Source organism: Silene latifolia, chromosome Y, assembly GCF_048544455.1.
Source record: "Silene latifolia isolate original U9 population chromosome Y, ASM4854445v1, whole genome shotgun sequence".
Classification (NCBI taxonomy): Eukaryota; Viridiplantae; Streptophyta; class Magnoliopsida; order Caryophyllales; family Caryophyllaceae; genus Silene; species Silene latifolia.
The window spans coordinates 76,891,669-76,911,772 of NC_133538.1; positions in this window are offsets into that span (position 1 = coordinate 76,891,669).

Genomic DNA, 20,104 nt, shown 5'->3' on the forward strand with positions numbered 1-20,104 from the left:
CCATGAGGAGACGTACCTTAGTCTCACCCTTGAATTCTTGAGTAGCCTTCGCATTGTAACAAATACTTGGCATTGGGAAACTTTTCCATGCCCATGAGGAGACGTACCTTAGTCTCACCCTTGAATTCTTGAGTAGCCTTCGCATTGTAACAAATTCTTGAGTAGCCTTCGCATTCTTGGATCATCCTCTTCAACTCCACGGGAGGTAGTGCTACCAATGTGGGCATGGAGTTTAGGTTGTGCAACCTAGACCATCACCTTTCACTTGAGGAATTCGCCTACGTTTTCGGTCTTGTAGTGCCCACCAACTATACCGAAAAACCCGATAATTTCGGTGTGGACCTTCTTTGGAAGGCTATCTCCGGGAGGGATTTTATCCATCCAAAGCAATGCTATACCTTCGCCATCCAACATCCGGTGATTCGATTCACCGAACGCTTTGTGGCCGGTATCATCAATGGGAGGTACGAATAAGATAGGTGTACTCTCATCGATTTATCCTTTCTTGAATCCTATTTGAATGTTCGAGCGGTGAGGCGTTATAACTTCAATACGCCACTTGAGATACTTACTAGGTTCAATGATTTTGCTCAAGGAACCACTCAACTCAAGACCTTCGTGATGGGAGGTCTAATTACTATTTTGGCCCACCACCTTTGTCCCGGGTTCAATGCCCGAGGAACCTATACTCCTCTTGAGGGGAGGACTTTGATTGATGAGAACACCATCTTCAACCATCACCGATGGTGTAACTAAACTCGAGACGGGAGTGTAGAGTGGCACACCAAAGGATTCACTTCAATGATCCTTGAAGGTTGGAAGATACCGGGCATTGACCCAAGATTGAGCCCATACTCGCCTCCACCAAGGTACCTCCTTGATATCCAAATCCTTGACAATCCCCCTCAAAGGGAAGAGCCGCACCGCCAAATACCTCGTGGAGGACCGGGAAGACCTATTCGCCCACCCTCCTATGTACCTATCCCACCATACCCTACCCCGTATACCGAATTTTGGCCGGCAATTCCCAATACCCCGGGTATTAATGATTTGATGGCACTCATGAATAGAGTGGACCTCGGGGTACATGAAGGGAGGGTCGACAACTACTTGGCCCTTTACCCCCAATACTATAACATGGCTCAACAAGGGTATATCGAACTCAATGGTCCTAAGCCCTCTTGGGCACAACCGGAGCTCTTGTTCCCTAATCAAGGGAACCAAGCTTGGGGTCGCGACGGCGGAGGGCATTCTAGCCAAGGTGGAGGGTACTCGGGTCAAGGGGGAGAATTTGACCAAGGAGGGTATTGGGGTCAAGCAAGAGGGTATGACCAAGCCGGGAGCTCTCATCATTATGGCTATGATCAAGATGAGGATGACGAGTGAAAGAGGCCTACCTCACCACCTCCATTTGTATGATACCCATCTCTCCCTCTCTCTTTTGTATATACATTGCATTTAGTGTAGTCTTCGCATGCATTTGTATTATATTTCATATTGCATTTACATTAATTAGTTCATATAGAATAGTTGCATTGTAATATATCTCACATAATTCATGTAGATAGTAGCACATAGACTAGAATTCATGCATAGTTACTAATGGCCAAACCTATACATTTCTACACTAGAAATAGCGTTTAAATCGGTTTGGGGAGGTTTGATCATAGGTGACCATAGTTTACAAGAAATCATGCATCATATAGTGTAGTTTAGATTGTATTCATTTGTTATATATGTCATATAGAATTGCATTTAGTTAGAGCATGCATTCATTCATATCATATCATTGCATTTGTACTTTATTTCAAAAAATCAAAAATCCAAAAACATGTATTTACATTTTATTCCTACTCCTACATGTACATTGAGGACAATGTCCAAAATAAAGTGGGGGATGGAAATTTATATTCCAAAAAAGCATAAAAATTGAAAAATTTCAAAAAATCACAAAAATATGTCATTTATTTTCATAAAAACAAAAACCATAAAAATTTGAAAAATTGGAAAAACCAAAAACATGTTTATTTCTTTTGTAGTGTAGTCATGTATATATTGTTGTATATATTGTGTTTGTTCTATCCTTGTTCACATTGATTGACTACGCCACATCCGAGACATGAGGATCATGAAGACCGCATGGTATGATCTTTTCAATATCCTTTTTCCTCTTTATGTTAATGACTGTGTGGCTTTAGTTTGATTGATGCGGTATAACAATGTGAACTTAGGACTTACATTTAGTTTATATGTCATATTAGTTGATATAATCACTTGCATTAGAATGTATATAATAGTTGCATCATGGCATGTAGTTGCATTTAGATAAAACATTTTGAAAAGTGCCTAATTGAGAACTTTGACAAGAGCAACTAAGCCATTACAAATACTTTTTCAACTTAAGACTTTGCCTACTAGAATGGTTGTAAAACACCCTAGGTTGTGTCATACTAGTGTCTTTTGACCCATGACCCAAAGCCTAGTCAAGGGTTTGCATGTGAGTCACCTATTCAACCCCGTGATGCGATGTGGATTTGGTTAACTTGTCTAGGTGACCTTGATTGACCTTGTGGTAAGGCAACCCAAAAATACTTTCCATCAATAAGCTTGAAGTGCTCATTTCGAAAATTTTGTTATGTGGAAGTAATTTATTGCTAAGGAAACCTCAAATGTTATGAAATGTTGAAATGTTGAGAAATTTAGTTGTTTTGATGGAGGCGAACCACTTCGATGTGCTTTGGAGAGGGATCCATTGAATTGGGCCCTCACACGGTTGTGAATTCGACCGCCCAGAGACAGAGTGACTATCACCCCGAAAAGATATTGTCTAGAGGTTAACCGGTTGCCTAATAAGTGATTGGCGAAAGCAAAGGACACTAGCCCAGAAGGGACAAACCCCATCTTAAATTTTTGAAATGTGAAAGTTGAATGAGGTCAATTTTTGAATACTAGTCATATCCACCCTTTGGTTATAACGATTTGAGCATTTCATTCTCAAAAAGCCTTTTTGTCAAGCCACTTTGTCGAGCTTGGGACGATCCATGACCTTTACTTTTGTAGAGAATTCGAGACTTGTCATGTCATATGCTACTAGCATCATAGGGATCATCATTCCACCACCATCCGATCGCTCTTGACGAAAGCATTTGGAAATTGAGGACGAAAGTAGTCTAGTTTAACACCATTTGGAGGTGATTTAGTGCCATCCTCTTAGCCTTGGTAATTTGTTGAACTAGTATTTGTGAAGGATTATATGCTCTTAAATTTGTTCTCTCTTATTTGCCTCCGCCACTGGATGTGTTGCCATTTTGGCAAGACCCGCCTTGCCTTGCAAGAAGGCTTCCTACCTCATGGTTGTCTTGTTGTGAGTTGAAGGGGCGGAGTGAGACACGCTAATTGTCTCATATCGGCTATGTTATTAGGTTAGTTTAAATAATGGTCCTAGTCTTTGTCACCTCTTTACTCGGGACGAGCAAAGGTTCGGTTTGGGGATTTTTGATGTGACCATAATTAGCGCATATTTAGCCCCCGAATTAGCCTTGTTCCCATGCTTTTTAGTGCATATTTGGGTCATTTATTGTCTTTAGTTCTTTGTTTTGCATATTCTTTGAGATTTTGATCCCTTGGTAGGAAAGGAGTAAGAATCTTGCATTTTCATGGCAAAACGAGACTAAATTGATTGAATTCAATGACCAAGCATCAAGGAGAGACAAGATTAGAAGGCCTTTGTACATATTATAGAAGTTGGGCAATGACGAGAAAGGATCCTTGCATCCCCGAGGAAATCCCCAAGGATTTTATGAAGAAAAGGGAAGAAAAGAAGAAGAAATAATGCTGAGCTACAATCCGAGCGGCTTCTCCCCAATCCGCCTGTCCTCCACAAGCACAATCTGTGCGTCTTCCTTCAAAGACGCCCGGCAAGAAATGCCCACCGAGAATCCGGCCGGATTCCCTTGAAGACGCCCGTCTTCCCCCGCCTGAATCCGCCCGTCCCGACACCAATACGCCCGGATTCCTCCCCAGCACAATTTCGTCTTCTTCAAGCTTGAAAGAAAGAAGCCCTTCCTTCGAAAAATACCGGCGTCTCCCTGCCCAATCTAAAAAGTGTAATTACTAGTTTAGCCCTTAGTTAACCCTAATGCATCCACCTAATTTCCACTATAAATACGCCACTTGTAAATAATCAAAAGGGGGGGGGGATCTTATCAAGTTTTAAGAGAAGAAAATCCTTCTTTAGATTAGATTAGGAGTAGATTAGAATAGATTACTCTTTAATCTTTCCACAAATCTCACATTAATCTCTCTTTAATTATTGTTCAAGTTTATTATTCAAGTTTGTTACTTTTGGATAATTGAAGATTATTGGGTTCTTATTGGAGGATTGACAACCCTTCATCAATCAATCAAGTTTCTTCTATTATTCTTTGCTTTATTATTTGGATCACCTCAAGTTTGGTATAATTCTTTTACCCTTTAATCTTAATTATTCATTTCTTCATTCTATTATCATGTTTATACTTGTTGTGATGTTTGACACCATTAATGACATGTTTTCCATGATAATGAGTGAGTAGTCCTTAGCTAGGATTAATGGGTAATTAAGGGAGATAAACATGGGAAATAATCATGCTTAATCCAATATGTTCACATGATTAAATTGCTTGCTTGTTGTGATGTCAACTTTATGCACATGTTATGTTTGATGAAATGCCAAGCCTATGAATCCTTGCATTTACAACCATCTCTTATATACTCAACTTGACTTGTAAGATATAAACCAACTCGAGTCTTGTTAGACCATGCATAGAAGTTGAATATGAGGAAAGTAAGTCGACTTGTAGGTGTTGTACAATCTAATCGATTCGGCTCAGGGACCCAACTCTTCCTATGAACCGTAAGAAATAAACCAACTCGGTTCCTCCACAACATTAATTTCTTGCAACTTTGTAAACATGTTTGTATGATCAAAACCATGTATCCCCTATGACCCCATGATATCCTAGCACTTTTAATCATTTGTCACATTCTTCTTTTATTGCTTGCTTTACTTTATTGTTTGCATTAGTCTAGAACACAACTACAAACCCAAACAAATTGTGACACTAGAATAAATTGAGATAGATAGATTTAGAACCCAAAGCACACCGTCCCATGGATTGACTTCGACTTACCGCTAACTAGTTGTATGTTGAGTATTATAAATGTGTTTGATTGGATGAACCGACGACATCAACCGGATCAATCATTGTAAACTAGAAAAGAATGGGTCAAATTTTGCCAATTGGGACACACAACTTCGCTTGGCCGCTGAGGGTGACGACAAGCTTCGTTACCTTACCGAGGCCTCTCCTTCCGCACCTACCGCAAGGTCCACCCCCGCCGCTAGGGTAATCTATGAGACTTACCAAAAGGAGTCGGTCGAGAAAAAAAATGTGTTAATCTTCTCTACGGATGCCGAGCTCCAAAGGAGTGCTATAAAGATTAGCACCGCATATGAGATCTATAAGAAGCTTGTGACCATGTTTTCACAAGCTTCGAGGATCATTCAATATGAACTGGCATCCGCAATATTTGATCTCTACATCAAGGAGGGCCAAAAATTTAGCCCTCATGTGCTCAAGTTTATGCAGCATGTTGAGACTCTAAAATTTCAAAAGGTAAAGATTCCCGAAGAACTCGTCATTGACCGAATTCTTCATTCCATAAATAAGGTTAAGGCATATGTTCAATTCAAGGTGAATTTTAATTTGCAAAACTTGAAACTTTCTCTCGATGAATTGCACAAAATGCTTGTGCGAGCCGAGAGGGATATGGAGCTAAGTGTTAGCACCACCAAGGATGTGCTCAACATTAATCATAAGAGCAAAGAGAATTTTAAGAAAGGTGGCAATAAGGGAAAGAAGCAAACTCCCTATAAGAACAAAGGAAAGGCTTTCGAAGCTAGCTCCTCTATGCCCAAGAAGGGTGCCCCATCCGGAGACAAATTCCACTATTGTAATGGTGTTGGGCATTGGAAGAGGAGTTGTCCAAATTACCTTGGCGATATAAAAGCTGGAAAAGTTATTCCAGTAGGTAAATAACTATCCCTATCTTTTATGTTTCAATCTCAACTTTGGTATTTTGATACAAGTTGTGATTTTTACCCTTTTTATTGTACTTAGGGCATCCGAGCAAGGATAAGGGCAAAGAAAAGCAATCCTAGAAGATCTTGAGGGAAGCTAGATGTAGACGCCCATGGTACTAGATCTATGGAAGCTAGGGCTTACTTTGTCTTTATTTTCATGTTTTATTTTGAAACTTTAGAACTATTTTGATTTCCTCGTTCGACTTGCAAATTTGTTTGTTTCCTTTGAACCATGGTTGTATTTTGGATATTGGTGGCTTGGTTGCAATCCAAGTCACTTACTTTATTGTATCGTTTGTTCTAAAATTTGTCATCATACACTACTTGCGTCGAGAAACATAAGATTATCGACTTAAATTGATCAAATAGACAATTATAATGATTGAGTCATTATATGACCATAAGCTATAAATTCAATTCTCCTTATGCCATTTTTACTAATAGTAACAACTTACTAATATAAGATCAATTATAAAGTTATGTTGAGCTATTGAACTCACATATTAGGGAACTAAAATGTATTTACAATATGTCTCAAATAGGTCACTAAAAGTTATCATGTGTAATATTTTCCTCCTTTACTATAATAAATACAAAGTTGTTTGTGGCTTATAAAGCTATCTTTGAAGAAAATACATGTATTTTTCTAAAGATAGAGTGGGAATGAATTTAGCCACAAACCTTGACTAGATGGGATATACGTGAGGAGACCAAAAGAAGATGTTCTTAGGTATGGGATCTACGTGAGGAGACAAAAAAAAACGTTGTTAGGTTAGACTCTTGACGTGAGGAGACCAAAAGAAAGCGTTCTTAAGATAACTTGAGACTTATGAAAAGACAAAAGCATATGTTCTTGGAGAATAAGATTTTGATCTATGAAGTGGATATACCTAGAGATTTTAAAATTCGACATTTTACTTTAGAGCCTTATGAAACCAAAATTCTATCTATGCAAGCAAATGGATTTATTTGGGATTGTTGAAATCAATCCAAAGTAAATAGAAATTTATAACTAAAAGTTGTATAGAGAGGCATGTCGATGTCTACAAAAGCTATGTTAATTAGTAAATAAGCAAAAGATTTAAATCATTGCTATACCTCATTATGAAAATAAATAAGGTATTAAAACCACTTTCCAAATAGGTATTTTGAAAGGGATATGTTAATGACATATATGGTTTTAACTGATACTTAGAAAAGCAATGATTATTCCAATTCATGTAATGTTTCGAATGAGTTGTCAAAAACGAAACATGTGGAATGAAGTGGGAGTCAATGACAGTCATGTATGGACAGGAAGTTTAGTGGGAGCAATCATCCTTCATGAATTACATAAACATATTACTCATTGGGAATGGCGAGGAAATACCGTCTTTCATAAAGAAGTATTTATGTTTTCAATTCTGGATGATATTGGACATTATGTGAATCTATTAAAACATGGGATGTTGGATTGGTACTTAGATGGGTATCTTATATTGATAATGATCCTTCATCTTAAAGATATCAACAAGTTAAGTAGGTTATTCATATCGATGAATATAGAATTACCATGATAGGGTCATGGTTATTTACTACACCTAAGAACTGTTGTTTACATGAACTCGATTACTAATGTTTCCGCCATTAGTATAATCATGTATGCCATAATGCATATGTCCTAGATGAATCACATGCTTGGAGCATGATAAGTCGATAACAAGTTGACCCATATGAGAGTCATTGGTAAGCCTCAAGGAACCGTCATGAATTATCAAGGAGAACTAATGATCTGTTCTGGAGTTTGGAAGGATACTAAGTTGTGTGTTAAGGATACACAAACTCAAGGTTCCGAACTCATTAGGATCTGTGAAAAACCTAGGCTGATTTTATTGACCTAAGGAGAGAATGACTATAAAGGGTATTTTATTGTCAACCATTGCAAGATTTTAAAAAAATAAACCTAAGTACGTTGTGACAAAGTGGTGTACTTTGAAGACTATACCCACATCACTGGTTATGTGATAACAATGGGAGCTTCTTTCAAGCCAAAGAACCTGAGTATAGTATTGAGTTTAGACGTGTACTTAGAGAAAATCATGCTATAAGAAATAACATGAAATTGAAGGAAATCGCAATTCATTAAGTTTGAACACTTGGACACATGGTATGTTCACAAGCTAAAATTTTATTGCATTAGGGAAGTGTATAAATACACTTATGATTATGAGACATAGAGTAGTAATATGGTATTGACTACTCGTATATGACGATAATCACATTTATCGTTTGAGTTATTGATAACTCATCTTGTACTTTGTTACATCCAAATGGGTTGTTAAGACAATATTGAACCCCATTAAATTGAACTGGATTAACATAGTATTCACTCCTAGTTACTTATATGAGGTGACATCTCGAAGTAACTAGAGTGTGATGCGATTGATGGCAAGTTCAAGTGCAATAGAGTCATGAGAGATGACTAATCGATCACATAGGCAGACTGTGAGGGACACTCTGTCGGGCTTATGACCGCTTATAGAGTTCTTGAAATTTTTATAGCCTGGTCGTGGTGAGAACTACTATAGTATTCTTATGAGTCGATTCTTTTACTAAAGACTGTTCGCCGAAGGAGGCACAGTTTCAGAGTGACTTTGATTTATGTTCTATGATCTTCGTAATTGGGGTCATATGGGCATGTTTTCGGCCAGGATGAGCTGTGGCTATTCAAAGGGAAGAGTGCGATAGGAATTGTCCATCCCCGTCAGGGTTATCTAATATCTCAAGGCCCCTCGAGGAGTAATGAACTGGAAATGCGTGGCCACGCTCGGAAGGTATCTACGATAGATAATTACGGTTAGACAGTTATTCTCCAGATCGAGGAAACCACTCATGATATGATCAAATGCAAGTACGACCTGCAAGACACCTTGCATTGAGTGGGAGATAGTAATAGGACAAGAGAATTGGTGACACACACTTGTTGCGGACAAGTGGGAGATTTTTGGAGTATGTGTCCTCGAAAATAATGCGATCACATGTTAAAATCTCATATTAAGATTGCATGAGGGAAAGTAATATTTTATTGTCAACTGATCCACATTAATCGGTAATAATTGGCTGACTAGAGTTTGAGATTACTGTCGTATGATGGTGGTGATCAGTTGATCCCTTAAGGTCATACCTGTGGGGTAACACTCTTAATTGATTAATTAATTAATTGTATGATGTTACAAGTTAATTAATTCCTTAAAATTTAACTAATGATTTTGTGAGTGATAATACGTACCTTATTGTAATTCGATTAAAAAATATTCGTACTAAGTAATTAAATTGTTTTATTATAAATACAAGTTGTTGGGATTTATAATACTATGACCCATTTTAAGTACTTGTAATTGTGAATTACTAGTTCATTTTTTATGTGATTTATTTTGATTATATATAATGATTTTTAATAAGTTAAAAATGCATTATATAATTTCATGTCAAGTAACATGACCAAAATGTCACACTATACAAATTGACAATTGACAAACTTAAAATGGACCATCTTAAGTCCATTGTGCCGTGTAAATAGAGGGTGTTGGGGTTGATTGTGTTTTGTTCTATTAATTAGAGGGAACATAATGATGCCCTACTAATCATAGGCTTGCATGCGTACATCTTGAGAAGAACAAAACTTGAAAAAGCATTGGGCACTCTTCCCTCTACCCACCCGGCCATCCTATGTAAAAGATAAGAAGTTTTTATCTTCTTATTCATTATTCATTCTTACACAATTATCATATTTGATAATAAGAACATCTCTCTAATAGTTTTAGAAGATATAAGAAGAAAAACTCACAAATCTCTAATATTATTCCACCATTACTAGAAGTAGTAAAATATAATATTAGTATCAATTTTAGGGCACTTATACTAATTTCTAGTAACAAATTAGTAAAAGTATTAACTCGGTTATCTTGATACAAATCCTTAAGGAGTAGATTCTAATATTGGGTCTAAATTCATCCTTGGAGCACTCGGATTTTTACGAAGACTAATTTGGTAGGAGACCAATTAGTATACCCATTTTGGTCCGCATTGTAAGTAGATCGGTTTTCTTCTTACTTTGCATTATATTGTTATGCATGCACAAGATCTTATTAGTTTATGACTAAACTAAATTTATATAGTTATTAGAAGTGTCTAATAAGAGGTTAATGAATCTTTCAGAAATTATTTTCTATATCCCACCCTCCAATTGCTGCAAATTCTTCGTGAAAAGGATGAATTTCACCTCCAGGAAAGGAGAAAACATGATAATTCGGGTTCCAATATTCAAGACAAGCATCAAGAAACGGTCTTACCACTTTTACTTGTTTAAAACTGATGATTGATCCAAAAATGCCCATTTCATGCCTCTCCGCATTCGAAAACTCATTTGTCCATTCTTTGAGTTGGGATTCGAGAGCATTCATTTTGTTGAAAATTTTTTTTTTGGAGGAAATTATTATATTTGATAAGTGACGGAGTAATAGAGAGAAGAATTGTGAGAATAGAAGCTAAACCGAGGCCTCTATTTATACTATTCGACCTTTCCTAAATTCGCTAAGGAAGAAACCAAATGGGGAAATAACGCAGCAATTGTTGCGCCCTTCGGAAGCACCACAGCCCTTGCTGCGCCTCTTTCTAAGCCAAGTTTCCTGCTAATTCCGCGAGGATCTTTCCTATTCCGGTCTTAGCTATTATTTCCTATTCCTACATGAATATATTTGGTAAAATACGGAAAAATTTATTTCCTTACCAATTTTTCTTACTCCGATTCCGTTGCGGAATCCGATTTCAACACGGGTTCGCTTTTCAAGATGATAACGTCATTTCGCAAGCAGACTTACACATTTTATTTCATTTTTTTTTGGGAATCATTTCCCTCCCTCACTTTTTTTTCAACATTTTACAAGCTTCTTTTTTCATTTTTTATTTCTTTTTTTAGGGGGATGCAGTCCCGCATACCGTCGCGCGTCCAGTCGTTTGTCAAGAAATTTTTGCCTGCTATATAGGGCACCATTTTTTCCTTTTTTATCTTATTTATTTTTATTTCTACATTTTCAACTTGATCAAGTTGCATTTTGTGTTGTTTAGGTCAGTTTTTATGCTACATGGGTTCTATTTGCGTTATTCCGTGTAAATTTCGGCAGCATGACGACGTAAACCGTCAAAATGCCAAACCTGTTTTCAAGCTATCCTGCAGGTACGATAGATTTTACACCCAACAGCAGTAAATGGTTCGCAGTCCATCATATATACAAATCAAAATGTTCATATGTACAACAAAATCCGAGCTCATGCCCGAAAGCAAAACAAATGTACAAAAATTCAAGTCTAGTTACGACGATTAGCCAGACGACCCCTCAACTCCATAGCCATTGCCTCTAGAATGGCAATATCAGCATCTCAAACTTCTAACTATCATGACAAGTGGGCCATCTCCTCACGTGACTCGTCCAGCTCACGCTCCCTCTGAAAAGAAGAGATGGCCGATAAGTAACATCAAACAAGACATAGAAAAGCAAGTACTCTAAAAGTACTTCAAATGTTCATGCATATCAAGAAAGAAAGAAGGGGAGGTTCATACCTGCTGACTCGGACCAACCGAAAGGGCCTCCACGGCCTTCGCTTGCAGCCGGTTGGCCATCCTCCACAGCTTAGCGTGCCTCAACGGTGCAACCTATATTTCAATAGCAAAACCATGATTAATGACGTGTTCTTACACGATCATTTCAAAAGAGGAAAAAGACAGTCTAAACTGGGGGTTTACCCTCCTCACGACGTACTGCCACTCGTCGAGTCCAACCTCTGTCATCGCCTCAGTAAAAGATAGAATCTCCATCAGCATTGTCGTACCAGCCAGCCCCGGGTACTCCAACGTCTCATAAAAAGTTGGGGGCTCGATGCACGCCGCTTCAATCTCTTGTCAAGCTAAAATTATAATTTCCAAACTATACTCAAAATTTGTAGTTTCAAATAGTATAGAAGAAGTCATACTTACCACGATCGGCCAGTACGCCAGGCTCCACCGTAGAAACTGTGGGAAATAATCTGTATACATCCCTTTAACATGAAGGATTATAACGATTTAACAAAGATGATCTAAGGTCATAAAATAAAATACATAAACAAAAGTAAAAGGATTTAGAATTAACCTCAGGTCCTAGCAAAATTGGCCTAAGAACAATATCAAAATTGATATTCGCCTATTAGTTGCACCCAAGACGATATGAGATATGCCATTTGATTATGCTAGAAATCAATCTAAAATTTTCTGTAAAATTTTATTGTCTTTGTGTTCTTGTGATGAGAAAGAGGAGGCAAGGTCAGAAAAAGTATTAGGGTAGAAATAATTCTCTACCTTTCTTTTTATATAGACCGAAATATGGAATCAATTAGGAAAGAAATAACCTCCTAATTTTCGGCCAAACGGACCGAAAATAAGGAGTGTATTTTCATTATTTAGGTCTTTCCAAAAATATATAATATGTGTTGAATTTTCATCTAGTGAGGATCGAACCCATGACCTTTTGGTATGTGTACCCTCACTATTACCACTATGACACATTCAGCTTGTTGATATTAAATACAACTGATTATATTTAATTACAATTAACAGATTAATTCGTCCAAGCTAACATTATATATATTTAACTAAATATAACTTATTATATTTATTTTACGAATTGACAGTTAATTTGTCTCAACTTAATATTATTTAATTTTCATTAAATAATTATCTCATCAACACATTGACTAACTTTTTAGTCATTTTGGGCATCAATGTAATTATATTTCTATAACCACATTTCTCAAATACGTCCTATAGGTGTGACCTTTAGGGACCAGTTGATCACCGCCATGATAATAACGTCAAACTCTCTAGCAAGCCAACCGTTATTAGGTAAACGTTAATCAACTGATTAAATATACGAAGTATACCCTTGTGAACCTGTAAGAGATTTAAAAATGTTATCACACTAATTTGTGGAGGACACCAGCTCCAACAAACTCCCACTTGTCCTCATAAGTGTATGTGCGATAACCGATTCTCATATCCTTTAAAATTTCTCCCACTCAATGTAAACCAATTTGCAAATCCGAATTCACAAAGGTTGTATTTTACAAGCGATCAGTATCAAGAGTGGTTTTCCCGACTAGAGAGTAACTTAACTGATAAACGAATCAACATTCGAGCATGGCCATGCATTTTAATTACAACTCCTCGAGTGGCCCTGAGAAATAACTATACCTGATAAAGGTTGGATATTTTCCTCAACTCAAATCTTGCAGATGTAAGCACAGTATGAAATGACCCAGAAAAAATCTACTTAGCCCCAGTTACGGTAGACCGTGAGAAAGAAACCAAAGTCACCCAAAAACTGCCTTAATCTCAAGAGACAGTTGATAGTCAATAGAATCGACTCTAGGAACACAATGGATGTCTTATCCACGACCTGGCACCGAATGTTATAAAACATTTAGGACTCCATTACGTTGTCACAAAAAGTTGTCCTACGAGGTATCGTCAGAATCTCGTATCTATGATCGATTAGTCAACCGTTTAACTTATGGCTCGTTGAACCCACCATCAATCGGCTGCACTATATAATAGCCGGAGTTATCAGCTCACATTGGCGATTACGGACCAAAACAAATAAAATGTAATTCAGTTCACTTTGTGGCGTTCAATGTTGTTAGTACAATCCACATAAAAAACAAAATATTATCTATATAAAACGATGAAGTTATGAATAATATATGAAAAAAGATAATGTATCAAATCCATAATCAAGTAATACAACTCTGGAACATGTTTAATTCCCACGGAATTAACATGCCCTACATGCTTATCATAATTCAACGGTTTGGTGAGAGGATCCGCGATGTTATCATCCGTCGCAATCTTGTCAATCACTATCTCTTCTTGCTCCACGTAATCACGGATCAGGTGAGCCTTCCGAAGTACATGTCTAGATTTGTTGCTAGACTTTGGCTCCTTAGCCTGGAAGATGGTGATGGAAAAGTAGATCTATATACTTACATATTCATATATGTTTTAATTTAATTTATCATAAAATTATTGATTGATCTTATGCATGCAAACATTAAAACAAAATAAGGAAGAAACATTATTCTTACATTGTATTTTCGGTTTATGGGCACAAGAGAGATCACCTTTCTCTCTTGTTCTTGTGCTTTCCTTTAATGGAAGAACTAAGATCCAAGTGTAGGATCTCTCCCAAAGCTTAATACCCAAGGCTTACTCTTAATTAAAATTAATATTATAAGAACTAGTACAATATTAATCTTGTAGAAAATGACCCAAAAATATTATATAACACTTAATATTTTCGGTTTATGGGAGAGGAAGAAGGAAGCTTATTATCTCTCTAGAATTCTTATTTTAGATGAGTGAAAAGTATGAATGAATAATACAATAACATTATTGTATATTAGGTAAAATAAAGAGGAAAAACCAAGTGGTTTTCCTCTCTCAAAACTGGGTGGACTAAGGGAGTGGAGGGAGCCAATGCATGCACTTGTTTATCTTCACAAGGTAAACTAGGGTTGCATGGCTACTTAGGCAAGTAATCATTATGTTTACCACTAATAATATAAACACAATATTTAGCTTAAAACTCCTCCCATTTTCGGCACATTGGATAATATGGGATCCATTTTATTTTTGTCAATTTATCTTTTGTCACATGTCATATGTCACATAAATTTGTTATGTATTTTTAACATATTAAAAATCAACGTATTAGTAAAAATACGTCATATACAAAAATCGACTTAGTAATTCATAATTACTTGTACCAAAATATTTTACCAATTATAAATCACAATAAATTTTATTTATAATAATTCATTCAAATTCAATTGTTACCTTAAACAATTATTTCATCCGAGTAATGATACGATTCAATTACTCAGACCGTATCTCATTTAATCACATTTCAATGAAATACGTAAATATAACTTCCAAAATCGTCCGTCAATTTTCAAGTAATTTAATTAACTCGTAACGTTATACGATTAATTAAATGGTCAATGAAGATTGTTGCCCTATAGGTATGACCTAGGGGATCAACTGATCACCACCGTCGCACGACAGTAATGTCAAACATTAGTCAGCCAATCATTACCGATATATGTTGATCAGTTGACAGTGAAATATTACTTCCCAATTGCATTCTTTATAATGAGATTTAAACATGTGATCATTATGATCAACAGTCGTGATCGCATTATTGTCGGAGGACACATATTCCAACAATCTCCCACTTGTCCTCGACAAGTGTGCGTCACCAATTCTCTTGTCCTATTACTATCTCCCACTCAATGCAAGGTGTCTTTCAGGTGTTACTTGCAAGTGATCATATCGAGAGTGGTTTCCTCGATCTGGAGAATAACTGATTGACCGGATTTATCTGTCATAGATACTTTCCGAGCGTGGCCACGCATTTCCAGTTCATTACTCGAGTGGCCCTGAGATATTGTTATAACCCTGACAAGGGGTGGAAAATTCCTATCGCACTCATTCCCTTCGACTAGCCACAGCCATCATAACCCAAAATATGCCCATTTGACCCTATTTACGAAGGTCGTAGTAACACAAATCAAAGTTAATCTGAAACTGTGCCATCTTAGGTGAACAGTCTTTAGTCAAAGGAATCGACTCATTCGAATACTATAGTAGCTCTCGCCACGACCAGGCTATATAAATTTGCCAGAAGTCTATAAGCGGTCATTAGGCCCTACAAAATGTTCCTAACAGTCTGCCTATGTGATCGACTAGTCATCTCACATGACTCTATGGCACTTGAACTTGCCATCAATCGCATCACACTCTAGTCACTTCGAGACGTCACCTCATGTAAGTAACTATGGGCAAATACAATGTTAATCCATGTTCACTTTAACGGGGTTCAATTGTCTCCACAACCCGTTTCGATATAACAATTGTACAAGGTGAGTTAATAATAACTCAAACGACAAATGTCGACATCACACTCGGGTAGTCAATATCATATTACAACCTTGTGATGTATATCGTAAGTGTAAACACTTATTGATTGCAATAGAAGTTTAACATGCCATGTGTCCATGTGTTCAAACTTCTTACACTTGCATTTTCCTTTACATTCATGTTCTCTCTCATAGCATGAACCTTATCAAGTACACATCAAGGTACCCGACCTCGGTTTTGGTTCTTTATCTTGAAAGAACTTTCTTATCGATTACCACATAACGAACGAAGTTGTGGTGAATGATATAACTTGTACTGATCAAGTACTCCATCCACACACAATGCACTAGGTACATATTTTGCAGAGTCTTGCAACAATTTGCCAAGACGATTGGCCTAGCACTTCTCACAAGTCCTAGCATAGTTAGGAAAGATTAGTTTTGAGTAACTTCTTATTCAACTAAGTATCTTTCTAAAACTTCTTATTTCTCTTTCTAGGCTTGAAAGATTTAGGATTCTCATAAATCCTTACATGTGCTCGGATTTTCATTAATATTCGTAACCTCTTGACACATATAAGAGAATTCTGACAAACACCGAAATCATTCATCGGATTCTACTCGAGAATTCATGACGTTTCTATTGTGGCTTACCAATGAATCATCATGCTCTTATGCATATGATTCACTATTGGACATGTGCATGATTATTCTAATGGCGGAAACATTAGTTACTTTTAATCATGGCATCAACTATATTTAGGTTCAAGGAACGACCATGACAGCTAATGGCAATTCCATTTCATTTAGATGAATAACCTATGCTTCTGTTGATTCGATGTGTATCTCCCAATACTTATCCAACATCCCTTGATGTAATTAGATTCATCATAGTCCATTTTCATCCAGAATTGAAAACTCAAATGCTTCTTTATGAAAGAAGGTATTAGCTCGTCATTCTTCAATGAGTGATGAGTTGTAAACATTCAAAGGATGATAGCTCCCACTAAATTCCATGTCTTCACATGATAATTTCCTAACTCCCACTCAATTCCACATATTTCGAAATTGACTTCTCAATCGAAACTTTTCAAGAATTGAAATATAAATTGCATTGCCAAGTTATTAAGATAAAACCATATATGTTCCCATCATATCCCTTCAAAATACCTATTTCGAAGAGGTCTCATTTTAACCTTACGGAAAGAGATTTTAAATCTCTAACACACTCATGTCATAATGATGTGTGGCAATGTCATTTATTAAATATAATTAATATCTAATACACATCCTTCAAAATATCCCTTTCGGAAGTAGGTTTAACCATTTCATAATGAGGTTAAGCAATGACATTTGCGTGGTTAAAACTTGGCCATTGAAGATATCGGTATATCAATCTTTGCAACTCGATCATAACTAGTATGTTACTATGATTCATTTAGGCTCTTAAGTAAATCTCAAGGTTTGAAACTATTGGTCAAAATTTATCATATAGAACTTAGTCAAAAACTTGTTAAGACTTTACATTAGTCATTTTTCTTCCAAAACTTTCTTTTGGTCTCCTCGTGTAGTTATCGTGAGAATATACTCTTATGATTACTTCATATGGTCTCTTTAGTCATATAGAACTAACTTGAGACCATAGATCTCATCTATTTGGTATACTATGTAAATAGATATACCTTCATTCAAATCATTCTCTCTTGCGTAGATCTTCATTTACACAAGTACACAATTTTATCTTGTCTCGTGTGTTGTGTCCTCATTTTTCTCCCACTCTATCTTTAGAATAAATACACTATAGATTCAAAGATAGCATATGAGACACAAATAATGATGTTGAAGTATAAGGAGAACTATCTCATAGATAGACTAATAGTTATAGATTTCATATGTGTACTTGGTGATTGACATTCCTTTAAGAGAGTTCATAGACTCAAAATCGCTTTATAAATGATCATACACAAGCCTTAAGCATGTGGACATATAATGAAACCCGTCATTATATTTGTCTATTAGATCACTTTAAGTTATATGTTTCTAAGAACAAGCATTTAAACATGAATTTTAGAACAAAAGGATAAAATGATAAAACGGGTGACTTGGGTTTCAAACGAAGTCACCATTATCCAAAATACAACCCATTATCCAAAATACCTTTCCATGTCGAACACGGAAACTTAAGGTTCTAAAATCCAAAACATAATTTAAAATAAGACAATGAAAAGCAAAGCTCCATGAAAGCTATCCCTAGCTTCTTGATGGTTTCTCATGCTTGCTTTTCCTTTCCCTTGTCTTTGCTTGGTGGAGGCCCTATTAACAATAAAAAGGGAGATACATTATCACAACTTTGCATCATAATACCATAGTTGAATTAGAAACATAAAATAAGGATAGTCATTTACCTACTGGGGTAATCTTTCCATCCTTAATATCACCAAGGTATTTGGAACAATTTCTTTTCCAATGTCCCATACCATTACAATAATGGCATTTATCAAGAGGACCCTTCTTGATTTTTGAAGTGCTAGCTTCACAAGTCTTAGCTTTGGTGAATGTGGGAGCTTGCTTCTTGCCCTTTCTCCCATTCTTCTTGAACTTCCCCTTACTCTTAGTGCTTATGTTAAGCACATCCTTGGGCGGGTTCACATTTAACCCCATGACCCTTTCGGCTTGCACAAGTAACTTGTGCAATTCTTCAAGAGACACATCCTTGTCTTGCATGTTAAAATTCACCCGGAATTGAACATATGCTTTGACTTTGGACAAGGAGTGTAGAATCCTATCTACGATGAGTTCTTTGGGGATTTCAACCTTTTGAATTTTCAAGGTCTCGACAAGCTCCATAAGTTTGAGCACATGAGGGCTAACCTTTTGGCCCTCTTTGAAGTCGAGATCAAAGAATGCCGCGGCCGCCTCATATTGGACGATCCGCGGAGTTTGTGAAAACATTGTCACAAGCTTGAAGTAAATCTCATTAGCATTGCCCATTTTAAAGGCTCTCTATTGGAGATCCGCCTCCATCGCAAATATCAAGACATTTTTCATTGCGGCGGACTCCTTTTGGTAAGCCTCATATGCTTCCCTAGTGGCGACGGTCGACCTAGTGGTAGGTTCGGGTGGAGGGGCCTCGGTAAGGTAACGAAGCTTGTCGTCACCTTGGGCGGCCAATTTGAGTTGGGCATCCCAATCAGAGAAATTTGACCCATTCTTTTCTAGTTTACATCGATCCATGAAGGATCAGAGCCATGATGAACTAGCGAGAGGCGTGGCGTTAGGGGTTGGTGTTGCCATTTGTTATGAGAAAAAGAAGTGGTCTACAAAACAAAATAGAAGGAGTAAAACAAATGTCGTTTTAATAATAATACTCGTAAAAATGTATGATTTAAACAAGTTTTATGCATTTTTCTAGTGACCTCTACCCAACTAGATAAATGATTCCAAGACCCAAATTCATATCAACTTAGGCAGGGCGGCAGGCATGAAACCTTTATCAATATAACTCGGTGGATTAACCTTTTAATCGATTCTACTTTTAGAACTCTTGGTCGATAAAATTACTCTAATGTTTATCTATAGCCCAAAACACATCAACAAGGGCACGGGGTAGCTGATGAAACCCTTATCAATAACTTTTGTTGAGTTCAATCCAAATTTCAAATAAATGTGTCCATTATCGAAACCCACATTAACTTAGGCACGGGGTAGCCGATGAAACCCTCATCAACATGAATTCGGTGGATTAGACATTTATCACCCACTTCCCCTACGTAATAAGGTTTGTACCCCGGGGTAGCCGAGTGCACTCCCTCGCGAAATAGGTTTTCATGGTTTCTACTATTTGGTAAGGCTATGTCTCAATTGATTGTTTTAGCGAGAGGTCATGTCAATTTATTATCTATCACGTTTTAAGTGAACTAAAGCGGTGAACTACGATAATTTTTATTGACACGGTCGATTAAATCGATGAAAGAAGATGCATGTGTTTAGTTA